We start from the raw sequence: 17,068 nt of genomic DNA, 5'->3' as shown, positions 1-17,068 counted from the left end.
TCCCCTGACTAGGAAGAGTGTCTCCAGGGCTGTAATTCACTCCTGGTGGGCATAACCCTGCGTCCCTTGCCAAGTCTGAAAATAGTCTTGCTAACAGGTTCTGCAGCTGCTCTGCGTGCCAGCTGCCGCCGGTGAGGCGTAAATCTGCCTTTGTTTCTAATAGATGCTGTGTCTCCCTCTCTCTTCATTATTTTCCAAAGGGAAAGTCTTTTGTATGACCCAAAAAAAGACACTCAGCACTTTTAAAGAAACAGTGTCCTGGTTTTTCTTGTGTTGAGAGGCAAGCAGAAGCTCAAAGCACCTCTCCTTTAAGTAGGATTGCACTGCTCAGCTGAAACTTTATAACCTTTGGGTTAAACAAAGCAGAGAAAAAATGCTTTCATTAACTTATTTATAGAAAGACCTTGTCTGCATGACATTTAACACTTTTTATAGACTGTAAAGTGCAGAGTTTAGTCAGCTACTTACCTGACTTGAATGGTTACCTGACTTGGATGGTTTTTCATCCTGTGTTCTCCAGGATGAAACAGCACCCAGTCTTTCAATGCTATCTGTAGATGTCAACATTAGTACTGTGGCATCCCAGATTTGGGTGTAGATTAGGGGTTCTGATCTGTGTTAGTTAGCCAAGCTCTGTGTACCCCCGCGCACTCCCCGTGTTTCTCCCTCCCCGTGGCAGCCCGCTCCAGGTCTCTTACTGTTGGAGCTTCAGCCCGTCTCTCCTGTAACCGCTCCCCATCCCGTCCAGAGATTTCAGTGTCTGTCATCCCGATCCCGCAACCCCGTTCACCCCAGAGCCTGGAGTCCGCCCCGTCGCATCCCCATTGGTCCCCGTGGTCCTCATCATCACCACGGCGCCTGTCCCCATTGGGTGGGAGAGCTTCTGCTCTCCTCACCCTGCTCCCGATAAAACCCTGTGCCTCCCAAAACTCGGGGTCACATTCCCCTATGCGGGCGCTGGAGGCGGGTCGCGACGTCTCTGCTGCAGCTCTCAGCGGCCATTTAAGGCTTTCAGCCTCCCTCGTGGGTGAACTGGACAATTCCTTCACCTCTTCGCCAAAGTCCCTCACTCAGCGGCGGTCGAAACCGCGGCCAGCCCTGCCCGGACCACAGAACGGAGCCGCGTCTGGGAAAAGCGGCGAACCTGAGTCCTGCCGAGAGGTGGTGCCGCTCCAGGCACCTGAGCTGCGCGGGGCCGGGGAAAAGAACGGAACGCCGCACAGTACCTCTCTTGCAAGAAATGGCTTGTTTTTCAAATTTAAGGCTCAACTCCAAAATAATTAGATTATTACTCTTGTATAAACCTTTTTTTATGCAATATGTTACGTGATAAAACAGGATTTACCTTTCTAAAAGTGGTGCCATTTTAAAAAGCTGTTTTTTTTCCTTTGGCTTCATATTGTTAAGGACTCCAGCAAATGCAGTTCTTTATAACCTTTTAATCTATCTACCATTATGAAGATGTTTTTACTATGACTGCAATTCATATATTTGGAAGTCACATACATGAGGCCACGTTTCCAGAAGACGTAAATCCCATTAAAACCAGTTGGACATAAATAACTTATTATTTGTCCAAATAAAATGACAAGTTTAGAATCCTAAGAATAAAAAAATGGTGATGAGTTATCAGTCTCCATTTCACTAACCACTATAATTTCAGAAAATTGTTTTTAAAGATGATTACTAGATGTATTAATTAACCATTTGCCATCAGAACTAAGAAATGGAAAAAATGTTCAAGACTAGAATAAAATTTCACAGTTTGATAAAGAACTAACAGATCTCAGAGAACCATGAGGTTTGACTGGTCTCACAGTAATTGTTGAGTAACTGAATACTAGTCTTTAACAAACAGAATATAAGCTCCTAGGTAATATCTCATTTCTATTACCAAACACTGGACAACAAAGGAGGATTTATTTTTGTAACTTCCAAATGTAAGTCTGCTCATTATACTTAAAATAGTTCTATGCGCTAGTGGACTAAATATAATAAAATTGACAAAATCCTGAATTCTAGTTGCTACTTTTATATTTGTTTTATGTAGCTTTTCTTCGGCAAGCTATATGTATTTCTTTTATTTAATTTTTTTGCTACCCATCAAAAAGCCATATATGGTTCATAAACACAGCACTTGTTCATGTCAGGTGTTGTGATAATAAGCTAAAATGTTTTTAGTTCTTAGTAGAGTCCTCCTAAAATTCTTAGTGAACCATGTTCCACTTATTCGAGTCTATCGATCTTTAATTTTTAAAAAGTACTTTTGAGTAAGATAAACTGAAGTGGCCTCTGAGAAACTACATTATGTATATAATTATTAGTAAAACCAGAACTAATAATTTGGAGTTAGAGACTGGAAACCCTGGTTTGGTGTATGGTAACCGATTTATAATGTTTGTTCTTGTTTATTCCAATTTGAATATATGTAAATTATTTGTAATGCAACTTCTTCAAACTTACAATGCAAGTGGGCCACACATATTTATAAGAGAGTTTATTGACTTGCATGAATAATTGCTTTAATAATTTATTAGAGATCTTTGAAGATGTGACTGTTAAGTTTCTTACAGGATATAAGGCAGATGGGTGCTCTTTAGAGTATAAAAATTATATGGAAGTAGTAACACTGTGTTGCACATACACACACACACAAATAAATGGAGAGAAAGCAACATGGAGTGTAACAAGGATAATGAATACACATATATGATATTAGAAGATTTGGTCTTGCAAAGTAATTTTTTTTAAATGGTAAATATACTACATTTAGAGAACCACAGAGGTTTCCTGAGAAGACATCCCAATTTCATAAAAATAATAAATGGAAATGATCCACTAGATATCACTGAAGACTCAAAAAACCTAATATTAAAATAAATAATTTTTCCAGAGGATAGTGAATAAAACATAATTATCTACATAATAGAAAGTCAGATTTAATTTACAAATATGAAATAATGGTTATAGTAATAACTAGATATTGAGTATTGAACAATGTGAGCAGTAATAGCTGTTAGCAAATAAAAAGACTGAAAGTTGCCAGAGGAAAATCACTACCATGATTTTGCTGTAGACAATGTCTGATGGTAGAACACAAAAACAATACCATGGGGAAAAAAAGTTTAGTAAACAGCCAAAACTTCAGAGCAGGACTGTTTTTAAAATATTCTGTTCATTTTAGCTATCTCTTTTTAATTAAATGCCCCAATGATGACTATATCCCTGTCTTCTAGGTAAATACAAACAGAGGGGTAGGGCACCTTTCTGTACATAAATAGGTCCTAATGGGAAGAAAGACCACTAATCATAAGGCAGTACAGACAAGGTAGTACATTTCCTGAACTCTGGAAAAATGAATATTATAAAGAAAGAAATATGAAAATGGAAAGTATACTACAAGTAAATTGTGAAATAATAGCACTGAATAAAAGCCTATGCACTTGTGAAGACATTTGAAGAATTTTTTTTTCAAAATGTTATTTAATTTCCAAATGTATTTGAAAATTTCTGATATCACAAGAAAAACTTGAGCATCTAGTACTATGTTCAGTATTACACATGCTACATTTCTTTTCATAAAGACAATTTATTGAATGAGCTTGAAACAGGAAGATATCTATATTACATACAGATATGAACATATTTCTAATTTATTGAAGGTAATAATTATCTGTCTACTGACTCAGATGTGCTTTTAATCAGGTCTTTTGATACTCTTTGCTTCCTTGTACTTCGTACATGTAACTATTGGCTGCTCTCATTACTTTTATATAAAGATCCTTAAAGAATTCTCCCTTTAGATTAATTATTTCTTTTTGGAATATATGGAGACAAATCCTAGAAGTTTATTTAACTTAGAGCAGTGTAACGTCAACCTTTTTCCAAAAGTGCTGTACAAACACAGTTATGACAAGTTCTTTCATTACTTGAATAAGCATTCAGATGGCTGCTCTCTGCAAAACAAGCTAATACATAGAACATTTGACAGCAAATAAGTAAAAAAAGCAAATTTCTAACATTTTTCCTTTAAGTCAAACATCAATTTTGCAAAAATAATCCTTTCCTCATTTTTAAGCTGAAGAGAAATTTTTCTTATCTACAAATACTCGTCTGGTTTTAAGTCAAAATTACTCCACTTTGTCAGAAAAAAAATTATTCTAACTATACAGATGTCTTTATTTCTGCAAAACATTGAAAAGAGTTGTAATCTGAAGTAGGGATATCCTAGACTCTATTTTCATTAACTTAGTTATTCATCCATTTTTCAGTGCATCCTACCTGATTTTTCTTTTTATTTCATTAGACAACAACCTATTCTTGCACAGTGATTATCAAATTTTACTTATAGTTTATTAAATGTTTTTCTTCTTCAATGTGCAGTACATATCTCCTGTCCTAAAAGTGTAGAATACTTTCTAGAAAATTTGTGGTGAATATGTCTTAAAACCAGTGAAATTGGTCAAGTGTCTTTTCAGCAGCCCATTTAGAAGCCATTATCCATGGACTTTGATGACAATGGATAAGTAAGGTTCTGTAACAACTCATAAAATTTAAAACTGTATTGAGAAATCAGTCACATGAACATATAAAAACATCCTCTACATGGAGATTTTGCATCTTAAACACCAACAATATAAACCCAAAACCACTCATAATAAATCCAATAAAATCCAAATGGCTTTGCTGAATTAATACAGAACTACAACAGAGTGTACTGCAGTGTCTTTTGTTAAAAAATACAAGTTGGTCTGGTGGGAGGAAGGGAAGCATTCAAAAGAGCAGAGATGAAATATGGCAATGCCCTAGCCAGAGCTTGGGAGAAAAGCAAGTTACATTACAGTTTCTGAAACAAAAAGACTTCAATATATCTGGGATTTTTAGTGAGAGGAGAGCATAAACTTTGTGTTCATGTTTCAATACCCTTTAAAAAAAATTATCCTTTTCTTCCTTTCCCCACCCCCAAAAATTAAAATCTGTGAACTTTTACTGTGCATTGACTGCAATATTTCACAGACATGATGGTACAGTGGTTTCCTAACTGCAAATTGAAATATTTAGATATTTAGCTTTCCTGAAACCAGACATTTAGATCTTGTCCAAGTTACCCCAGGGCATTAGTTTTCAAAAGTGGATGCATTGAGTGCAATGGCAAAGGCAGTGTGTAGAAATGAATTAAGGTATTACAAGTGCAATTCCAAAAAAATAGCAAACAACAAAAAAATAGCAACAAAGAATTCGTTGTTTTTAAGAAATTGTAGGAAAAAAGTTGTCTAGTGTTTTGGCAGTATGGAGCAGCTTCTGTACAACATGGAAAACTACAGCCAGTTTTAATATTGCAAAAATACTGATTTGATCACCAAAATGAGCAATAACTATGAGGTAACCAGGCTATTATACAAAGTACAATCACATGAAATTTAAAAAAATGACTCTTCACATTCTCTTCCTTTATTATGATGTTGCAAAATAGGACTGTGTCTCCAATGAACCAAGTACTGTATAAACCAGCTTAGTAGTGTTAAATACAAGCCAAAGCTAATAAAGCCTTGACAATGTGCTTTTGCTAACAACATCAAACAACCTGCTTATTTTATCAGAACCATCATTCCACTTTCTTAATAAGCAGTAACTAGGAATTATTTGAATAATTTTGTGAAGTTGCTTATTTGTAAATTGAAATCCTGGCTAAAAAATTAACACCTGGCCATCAGTAAAGAGAAAAACTCTGAAATCTTTTTTTCTGCTGTTCATATTTTTCTATTTCTCTTTGTTTCCCTTAGCACTAGAATCGACAGATGGTTGGAAAATTCAACATTTCTTTGGCTAAACAATGTATTCTATTTGATTAACCTGCAAATGTTGAGGACAATTCAAGAAATATTTCTCAGAGGTATTAGAGACTTTCGTCTATTTTTTAAAATATATATATATATAATTATGTCTGCAAACACAAGGTAGCTGTTGCCAAAAGCAGCAGTTTTCATCTTTTATATTTTCTATTAAAACTGTAGTTTCTCAGGGTTAGAACAAATGCAATTTAAAGTATCCCATGCTAGACTTTCAGGAAGACCAACAGCCTTGAAACTTTGAATTTTTGAATTTTAATCTTTTTAAATGAGTTTTCTAAAACACCCAATTCAAACACACCCTAACTGTTACTGCTTGGAATGAAATAGGCCCAATCCCATACCAGAGTTAGCAAATATGTATAAATACAAATATTTGTATTTTAACTGGAAAGTTAAATCAAGGATATTCCTGGAAAATGGGAAATGTGATTTATTACCTTTGTTTTTTCTCTAAAACAACCCAGGTACCTCAATCACAGTAAATTGTTTTTTGATATTAAATTATTGTCACTCTCCCAGGAAGAATGAGTGTTAAGTAGCATACACAAAAATGTTCTATGTCTCTTCATACTTGCTGAAGCATCGTGTTACAAATCTGTCTTAACTGTGTATTTTCATGATATCATCACAATTATTTTTATAACAGTAAAGATGGAGGTAGTACAATTTTTTAAATATATTCAGATCAGTGAAGATCCTGTTTTCTCTGATTTGAAATATGCACTGTGCCACCACAAGAGTTTCCATATAGTACTGAACACTGGGTAAAATAAAAGAATTGCATTTTATGTGTTACAATACATATTGTGTATTTATACACAAAAGTCTTATATACTGAACTGTAAACATAATTATGGATGTAATTTACTCTAGAGTTTGCAATAGATTTGGAACTTCTAGAACTTAGTAAACACTACTAGGAAAAAATCCATCAAGGAAGAGATTGTGCCAGTGGAGAGTTATTTGTGTAATTAATATAATACAATAGGTTGCAATACTATTGTAACATTACCTATAATGGTTGATTGTAATTGGCCCAATAGATCTTTAGACTGTATAATAAAATTTTACTATAAAGGCATTATAAGTAGAAATATATTGAATGTATGTATTTTTCTTGAAAACTGGAAACGAAATTAGGTGGGATTTTAATGTGGAGGAATTTGTGCTCACTGGGGATCTGTTTCTAAACAGGAAAGTCAATGTGGTGGTGAAAACGGCTGAAGATTTCCAGGAAAAGGCATTGTTCTCTTTCGGGAATAGACTAGTTTAAAGCATTCCTTTGAAGGAGGGGGGAAGTTACTCAGCCCAGGTGGGAATAGAAGGTCAGTCAGAGTGAATACTAAAGATTGAAGATTTGCTGCTGCACAACTGTGGAAACTTTCATAATTTTTTAATAGAAATATCTTGCTAAGTAGTATTTTGGCATTTTCTAGTTATAGGGACCTGGAATAATTCCAGTTCATGTAATTACATTGTTACTTACTCTCTCCCTCCTTGAAGTTTCAATTACTTTCATCATCATTCTTTCACATGCTGTCCAGAACTACCAAAGGTTTCTCTATTAACAGGACTTATGTTCTAAATAAAGCTAGTGACAAGGACTTTTAATCCATAATGCTTGTTTAAAGAATAGAATCATGGAAACAAAATGAGCCTCATTTTTCCCCAGTTATTTGGAAAATAAAATTAGTCTAAGAAGAAATATAATTTAAACAATTCTTTTCTTGTTAAGTTAAACATCATGTTTGACCCAAATGATCCCTTTTCAATTTTATGGTCCACTGAAATTTTGTGACCAGCATATTTGGAATTAACAGCGAATCAATTATTTAAATTAATGGAATTTCAACCTAGATATTATTTCATTATACAAAGAATTATTCTCAATGGTTTATTTGGTATTTTATGGTGTCAGTGGCAATTAATTGGAAGGGACTGAGAACTAATCTGGGAGGCGACACAGCACTTGCACTGTAGCCTGGTTGAAATGTGGCACCATTTCCCCTCTACTTGTGCTAGTGGAGGCCTGAAACCCCTAAGTCCTCTGACACACTAATATTTAAATATAGTCTAAACATTTAGCTGGAGTTACCCATATGGCTTAAGTATAAAAAATCCTTTAAAAGTAAAGTATCACTCCAGTACAGACGAACTTGCCTCCGTCACATTGAGATACAGGACGTGGTTACTGCTGAAGAGCATCCTGATGTCAGTGAATGTAGGGGGATGCTAAGGGGATGCAACAATCCCAGATTTCCCCTTCTGGAGGCCCAGAGGTACTGTGGAGAGAAGGAAAAATAAAGTGCTGCTCTGGAGAAATCCAGGCCCATGCTAACATGGGAGTTCTCAGCATTGAGAAACAACTCATCACAGTACTACCTTTGTAGAACAGACTACTCCTAAAACATATGGAAATCAAATCAGTAAATAGTTCTTTCTCCTTTAAATGGTACTCAGAAAGTCAACATTTAAAAACAAAAAAGAAATTTGCATTTAAAATATCAGAACCTATTTTCAATGTGTATTGAGAGCAAAGGAAATGAGACGCATAAAAATTTGAAACTTACTTTTTCTCTGCATCCTAAGGCATCACTTATCTCTGATGTGATCTGATCTCAATGAAAAATTTGCTAGGTACAATAGAATAAGTTGCAGAGAAAAAGGCAAAATATGGCACATACCTGAAGATATTGTTGGGAATATCTTCTTTGAAAGCTAGCAGCACTTTTATTCAAAGCATTTTCAATTGCGAGGTTCATCCTTTCTTATCAAGATATTTTTCCCTTAGTTATGCCTGTGAGTCTGAGTGCAGTAGCCCACAGATCTCTATACTTATTTTTCAGGCAAGAATCATAGGAATTCTCAAAGATAAAAACACGCAGTTTCACATGGCAATGCAGCAAATGTGGTCTATTTCTGAAACTATATGTGTTATCTCAATGTTACAGGAAAAGTCCATTTCTTAACAGTGAAGTATGGGGTTTTTATGTTATGTTGCTAATGTGAATCATTTAGTCAAAATTATAATAATCTGACATCACATAATATCCTAAATATCTTTAAATGTAAGCACAGGAGACATGTACATCAAACACACATCACTAAAGAAAAGATTTTGATTGAACAAGCCCTAAGTGAAATAGACAGTTTTAAAGAAGCCCCTGTTAATAAATATTCTTTAACTCTAGATGAAGAGATTTATTGTGGCATACATACTTTCAGAATGGATTTTTTTTCTCTTGTTTCCGTATTTAAGTTATCTTATTGATGACAGCAATTTTTTTTATTTTCTAAATTATAACACTAATTGGGATAAAAGAAACTTCAGATTCTTACCAGATAAATGTATCTTCTGTTCTGAGTTTTATGCATTTCTGCATTGGCCTTATTTGCCAACAGCAAAAGTAACAACACATTTTAAGGGTTGCTATCCCAGAAAGAACCAAACAGTACAGTATTTCCATGCTTATCTCTGCAAGACCATAGTGTCTTCTAAATTATTTCTCGTAACTAGCTAAACCTAAAAAATGTCCATCTTCTGAACCATTCAAAGCTGAAGCAAATGCTAGTCATATCCTGTAATCACAAACATGCATTCTGTTGTCACCTAAGCAATTTTTAAGAAGAATTAAAGGACTCTTCTACCTGGTTTCTGGAAATAAAACAGTAAGAGTGATAACCTAATTTGGAAACCAGTTCATGATGTAGATGTTTCCAAATATCATCTCCTTCTAGGATCTGTAGCAAGCATTGTGTCTCTATGGAAAATGCATGCAAGATCTAAAGATTTCCAGCTATTTCCATATACAGCTTGCAAGAAAAACAGACCCATATTTTACTGGAATCTGTTAGGAGATATGCTTTTATGAAACATTGTTTTTGACTTATTGCTAGTTTCCCTCAAGCATCTGTTCATCTCATAGCCAACTGCACCCACTTCGGCCCTGATGTCCTCAGTCCTGTTAATCTGTACTGGTTTACTCAGTTCTGTGTGCTGTCTCCTCTGCTGATGATTGCTTAGGACAAATTTTTTGAGAGGGATAAGAGCTGCCAAGAAGCAGTTTAGTGTATGTCTGACAGAAAATTTACAATGAAAGCATAATATAGCTTTTGTTATGGCAGCGTACTTCATTTCGCTATGGCTGCACTTCAAGCACATGCCTGCCTGCACAAATTCTAGCTGCACTTTCTGTTGTACAGAGGCTCCAGAATGTGGGATATCCATGTATTACAGAAATTCTGGACATTGAATGGTAAGTTTATGTTAACATGTATAGTCTTTACATTTTTGGAACTATTTTGAAACTGAATTTATTCTCCATTAACTGTTTTCAAGCAGCAGTAGTGGCTCACCTGTCCCTGCACATTGCAGAGTTTGGTTCAGAATTTGTTCCACAAAAAAAAAGCTTCTAGTTATGGCAGTAATGAGCTGCCAAAACTTTCCAGGGTCCCCATCTGTGAAGAAAATGGACAGAGGATAAAGGAACAACCTTTTAGAACTCTGAGTCATTATTTTCACTGATAGTGCCTAGGTTAAATAATGGGAAGTATACCTAGGTGTGCACAAAATACAACTGACTGCTTTGCATTTCACTCAGCCCTTAGAATATGCCAGTATACCCAAGCATCTCAACATCACTAACCTCTGTAAAATGCTGTATGAAAAAGTGGCCTAAACAAATGAAATGTTGATCTGCCTTTTATTAATTTCATTTTTTATCTTCTTGTATACAGACGTTTGACAGCTGTGACATTCATGGGCAATGCATTCGAAAAAGAAGACATAAATATTCAGAGACATATTAGAATGCTGTTCAATGTAAGCACCTGTCTACTTAGTGTTGACAGAAAATCATTTACTTTGCTTTATGCATGTTCTCTCCAGAGACTACAGAGGTCCTATTTTATTTAAGGAGCTGGTCCCAACATCAGTACTAGCTCTTGAAAATGCAATATATACATCTAATTCTATTTATTAAGGAAACAACTTTGGCTTATATTTTCTGTAATACTGAAACCATTTTTTCAACCTCTACTTCAGAATTTCCTTCCCTGGGGAAATGAAAGAGGAATGGGAAAAGGGAATAAGGAGTTGAAAAAGTATGACCTCATGATGTCTTTAATAACAACATCAAAGAAGATGGCACAGAAAGAAAAATATAATCAAAATAGTACATAAAAAGATATGTAATGCAAAAGGGATCACTGCCTACTCTTTTTGGTGTCCAATAGTTCTGCTAACTTTAAGAAGTGGAATAAATAAAACAAACTTAAATGTTTTTTAAAAAGGGAAATTGATGCTCAATGTCAGGTTATCTTGAAAAAAAATCTTCAAGTATTGTGAAATGTAGGGGTTTTTTCTGCTTTTTGATAGTAAGCCAAAAGATCAGTGGAAACAGGACTCATCCAATGACTGGGACTGCTAGAGCTCTCAAAAACCAACCAACAAAAAAAGCCCCAGAAAACCCAAAACCAAAACAAACCCCTACATCCCCCACCCCAATCTCTCCCAAAATCTCTGTCCTGAACCAAATAAATACACACATGAGAAATCTGGAAGTCATGAATTTTAAGCCTGAGAGAGTAATGACTCCCACAGAATGTACTTCTCCACTAGGGAAGATAATTTCACATTAAGGTTCTATTTTCCATAACAAAGAAAGCATGATGAATGCCAAGTCAAGTTTGTACAGACAGTAAGTGTCTCACTCAGTCCTGTGGGTTTTTTCTTTTCCTTAGATGAGGTGGAGATTTTGGTGCATTCACATGAAAATGACCTTTAATTCTCAGTATCCAGACTCAGGATGGAGAGGAGAGGAGAGGAGAGGAGAGGAGAGGAGAGGAGAGGAGAGGAGAGGAGAGGAGAGGAGAGGAGAGGAGAGGAGAGGAGAGGAGAGGAGAGGAGAGGAGAGGAGAGGAGAGGAGAGGAGAGGAGAGGAGAGGAGAGGAGAGGAGAGGAGAGGAGAGGAGAGGAGAGGAGAGGAGAGGAGAGGAGAGGAGAGGAGAGGAGAGGAGAGGAGAGGAGAGGAGAGGAGAGGAGAGGAGAGGAGAATTTTTGGCCCAAACACTTCACTCCATTTTATTTCACCTGACGTGAGTATGTAATGATGTTAACTCAGCCCTGATCACATAGCGCTGTGAGTGGGGGAGGTCTGGAGAGAGCATAAAATTCTTGGCAGCATCCCGAGACGCCAGAAGCCCTGACAATGCTGCCACCTATGGACCAAAAGTGCCAACGTCAGCTCGGCAGAGCGGCTCGCAGGCACACTCGGCGATGCGAGGAGCAGAGCAGCGCGAGCAAATTCAGGCTCCTGCACAAGCTCAGTTCACCTGGTGAACCGATGGAGCGGCTACTTTGGTTTATCTAGTCCAATGCTTTATGGAATTTAATTACGATCGTCACACAACAACCTAACCTGTCTACAGAAATTATGAGCTGCAACTGCAGACCCCGTATGAACTCTTTTGCTCAATTAAAGCTAAGAAGCTTTTTATAGAAAGATTTTTTTTTTCCTTAAAGCTCACACAAGGAGCAATGCCTTTCTTCATATTAAGGTAATTATGTAAAGACTGCAATGTTAAAAATACTTGCTGAAGTCCAAAAGTTACACTGATATTGCAAATATTTAAGCCTGTCATTTAAAAGACATTGCTACAATTTTCCTATTCTATGGAAGAAACATGGGTGACTAGACCTAATGCCTTCAGATATCTTCATGTCACTCTCCTAATATTTGCACTTACTACTAAAAAAGTTATAATCTAGAAAACTAATTTTCTAAGATCTTTTTGGGATTAACCATCTGTATTTATACCTTTAATTTGGTCTTTTAATTGTATTTCCATTTATAAATTATATATATTTCATATAATAAATCAGTATTGATATTTTATTGTCACTACTGGTAAGTTCTCTCCCTTTTCAATCTTACAGTCCTTACTAAGAGGATAGTTCACCTAGCTGGAGTAAAGTAGCCCATAGACAGATTTACTTCTCAACTATATAAAATAAAATTAAAAAAAAAAATATTCCTCAACTAATCTGCCAATGCTTTACTGTTATACAGAAAATAATGCAAGATGAAAAGTGTGCAGTAGAGAACAAGCTCGTAGGCTCTTACCTGTGCAGCCGTGGAGGGTCTTGAGACGACAGAAGGGTGAGCAAATCTTAGGTGCCACTTTCTACTCCCAAAGATATCTCTGTATATCATATTGCAATCACTGAACAAAATGCAGAAGCAGAAACCTGACAGGACTCAAAGTAGACAAAAATGGTGCTGGCAGGCAGGCTCCAAAAACGATAGGATTTCTGTAAGTTATTGGCTATCTGTAGATCCTTGGAGAACCTACAGGAATTTTTTGAGCACCTTTCCAAAATGACTGATATTCCTAATGTGTTGTATCAGAACATTAAGGTAAATCATGATACTATTTGCCATGCCTTGTACATTTCAAGGATCAATCTGCAAAGTAGTCAGTTCTACTGGTACACACATCCTCCTATATTTTCTATCTTTCCCATCTGAGCACTAGTCAGCTAACTTGCTATAATGGAATTAAACCTTCATTACATGGGAAATACCTCAATTAAACTAAATTTTGTTCTCATTTATTTTCATGTTACTCATGTACCAAAGGAAGGCCCTGATATAGCTAACAGAATAAAACATTGGTAGGCAATGTGGAATGGAGAATCAATCCCACAAACTGAGTAAGAAGCACTTGAGAAGTTAGAATATCTTCTATATTTTCTTCAAAGTAATACTGCAGTGATTTTTAAACATATTCGTTAGTAACTTCTTATTTATTATGCACATGCATAAAAGTGAGAATAAGAGTTATCCTATTAAAACCAATAGAAGTACTCCTGTGATTAAAATTTCATTTATGCTGAAATAGGGCCTTACATTCTACATACAATTCCATTCAATATGTGCATATTGTGAATATTAAATAATGTTAAATTACTTCTTTTTTCATAATAGAATCAGCTTGACAGTTACAATGTTCAAGCACTAAGCAGCACATATTACAATGGCAGCTCCCTATCATGCAGTAATTTTCTTCCTTTTAATATTCTTGAAATTTAGCTCTCACAAGTAGGTGAAATGATTTTGTCTTTGAAAAGTAATTTGGCATGCTACTTTAGACGAGTCAGTAAGACTCTACTCTCTCATGTATCGATGTCTTTGAGTAACATGAGTTTGTTGAGACTTGCTGTTTCTCAGTTCTCTTAAGGAGCAGAACAAGGATGGAGAAATTAGTTCATCCCAGATTCCCATTTGAGGGACATGGGCCACCATCTCCACCTTGACCACAACTGTGGAACCCTCCTTTTTTTTTCCACAGTGGTGGAGTGGAAGGTTGGAAGGAGGACAAAAAGGCAAAAGATTTTGTCTTTCACTTCCCATTAGATACTGGGTGCTCTGGTTTACCTCCTGAGCTTAAAGAGCACTAAAGGCGAGGGTGCAAGTTGAGGTCTTAATTTCACTTCTTGGGCACCATGACAGGTCTAAGTCTCCTTAATAATTTAATGAAGTCAGGAGTCCACAGATTTAGGAGGTGAAAGAAAGAAATGCATGGCTAGTAGTAGAACTAGTAGACACTGAACAACACACCTTGCTTTCATTAAATTTCACTACCATTATTTAGGCAAAGAAAAGGAGGCAAATGACAGTTCCTGAACATCACTCTTTTAGGAATTAGGTATTGGGGCAGACAGTGAGCTCAGAAATTCTGGGGCAGGGTCAGACATTGTGTCTTTTTGCTGGAAGTATTAGGATCCATGTGCAGTCTTCCTGGAGTATAGATTTCCATGGATGTCCCACAGCTAATTAAAACCCCCCTACTCCTCAGGGTATGATTAGAATTTTCTGCCTTCTGAAAGACAAAACACAAAGGTGAAATTATTGCAGTCCTGCCACCTGAGGGTTAGTAACTGTATTTCTGTAACTCAAAACCAGATTTTATCTGTAAAGAATCTGCATTTGGAAGGAAAGATGCACTAAAAAAAAAAAGAAAAAGGATCAGGCATATCATCTGATTCTATCGGTTGTGACTTTATCTGACAGCTCACAGGAATGTCACAGTAAACAGCAATCCAAAGAGAATAATAGATTCATAAACATTAAAGATAGAAAAGTCCATTTTTTAATGACTCTTTTATGGTAGTACTTTATTATATATTAGGCAATCTATTGTTTTCCCCCATCTTATTTTAAATTTTTCTCCAAATCTACTTCCTTCATAGATTTTGGTTTAACAGATCTAAGCTTATTCAGTCTGCTTTACCAGATAATAGAAGAATTCTGCAATTAATATCCTTCTCTGAAAAGATGACTTCATTGGACTTCAGAATGTTTAACTGTATTTTTAGATTGGGTTAAAAATACAGATTAACAAAAGAAAACGCTCTTTATTAAAAATTGAACACTGTGGCTAAGAAATACTGAAAAAGTAACTACTTGCATTTATGACTCATTGTTTGTAGGATTAAGAACTCTTTTAAATACTAGCTTGATTTAGCTGTAACAAGTGCATTGATGTAAATATAATAGGACATTTCTAAGGGGAATTGCAATTCTCAAAAAATTTGAAAATTCCATATTTACTGCAATAAATGGTATGCCAAAAAATTTTATATCTACCAGAAATATAGAAAATACTATACCCAAAGCTAGAAAACTGTTCCAGTACAAAGAATGCCTAATATATAACCTCCCAAATACACAGTATATCCCTAGTAAAGATATAAATTATGGTTGCAAATGAGACCACAAACAAAATTTTGCTCAAGGCATGAATCATAAATTCGAACAATAATCATCTCCTGCATGAGGCACAACTACTTTGTTTACTTTTTATACCCTGTTTCCTAAACATGAAGATGAAAGTAGGTCAAGTAAATTTAGCATCTTTTCACATGAAGTATGTTATGATAGCGGGTGGCACAGCCTAATTTACAATTACATGAGTTTACATGAATATGAAAATATGTGTTTTCACTGTGCTGTGTCATTACACATATTGACATTTTACTCACAATGACACAGAATCATAGAAAACACCCAAGATTTGGAGAAGGGAGGGAGCAGAAAGGGAGAGAAATATTTACCACAGTTGCAGCCTGAACTAAATATCGATGTATTAGGAAAGAACTTCATATGATATTGAATGTTATTTTTATAACTGCTTGTAGGTATGTTTATGCAGTGAGTTACAAGGGAAGAAGAGGAAAACTGAGAAACCACTGTTGTATTTACTTTCTAAAAAGTTTCAACTTTGTTGCACCTATTAATCAAGAAAAAGCTTTTCTGAGAAAATTTCAAAAGTTAACATCCATGTTTCTTAACATTGGATCAAAATGCAAAAGAAACTTTAAATCAAAAGTTGTAATCTGAAATTTGGTTATTCATCATTCTGCCATGAAGTTTCAAGTATGGTTCATCTAGGAAACTTACTTGAAATAAATAAATGCTTTGTTTTATTATAGTGATTTTCTTTTATGGAAGGAAGAAGGATTTTGGTGTGGACAAAGAACTTTATTTCTGGGACAAACAGGTTCAAAAAAAGTTTCTCATCAGTTGTGGATTAATATCTTGCTGAGACATTAGTCTATCAAGACCAGAATATGACTTGTTGTGCTAAAGTAGGACTTCTTTTTTATCCAACTTTAATGGAATAAAAGGTACTTCAAGCAACATAAATTTTGTTTTCAAAGAAGCATCCTTATCTACATATATGGCTGGGTGAATAAACATATTTAATAAAGAAGAGGTGAAGAATAGGAGAAGGTCACATACCAGGAACTGCTTCCACATAAATCAGTAATTTTATCACATTAGTCGTAAAAAGTGTTTAACAAAATGCTGGGTTCTAGTATATATTCATATTGTCCCAAGTCTAAGTCTATCAGAAACTGCAAAAAAGTGGATTTCTTCTTGAACCACAGGGCTTAAATTTTCAACTCAACAAGGTACTCTGAAATTCACTCATGATCCAGGAACCAGGTCACATGTTTGAGGTAAGCATGAGGTGAGATGCTTTGCTGAGGTACAGGCACTGGCAGCTTCCTAAACTAACACAGCCTGTCTCTTAAACTATGCTGAATAACTGAATAAACTCGTGCATTATAAGAGGCATCCCATTCTAATTAGACTTCATTATGATTAGTTGCATTATTTGAATATGACACAGTGTTTTGAAATTCGAAG

General features: G+C 35.5%; 1 long non-coding RNA gene across 1 annotated transcript; it reads right to left on the bottom strand.

The window, feature by feature from the left end:
• Positions 1-10,109: 10,109 nt before the first annotated feature.
• LOC137476642 (uncharacterized) lies at positions 10,110-12,030 on the bottom strand. Its single transcript, XR_011000488.1, has 3 exons — positions 11,944-12,030; positions 10,499-10,600; positions 10,110-10,310 (listed from the first exon to the last, which is right to left on the bottom strand). It is a non-coding gene; the product is annotated as an uncharacterized lncRNA (long non-coding RNA).
• Between the last annotated feature and the right edge of the window lie 5,038 nt (positions 12,031-17,068).

This window comes from Anomalospiza imberbis, chromosome 6, assembly GCF_031753505.1.
Source record: "Anomalospiza imberbis isolate Cuckoo-Finch-1a 21T00152 chromosome 6, ASM3175350v1, whole genome shotgun sequence".
NCBI lineage: Eukaryota > Metazoa > Chordata > Aves > Passeriformes > Viduidae > Anomalospiza > Anomalospiza imberbis.
This window is presented reverse-complemented; position numbering and strand designations above follow the sequence as displayed.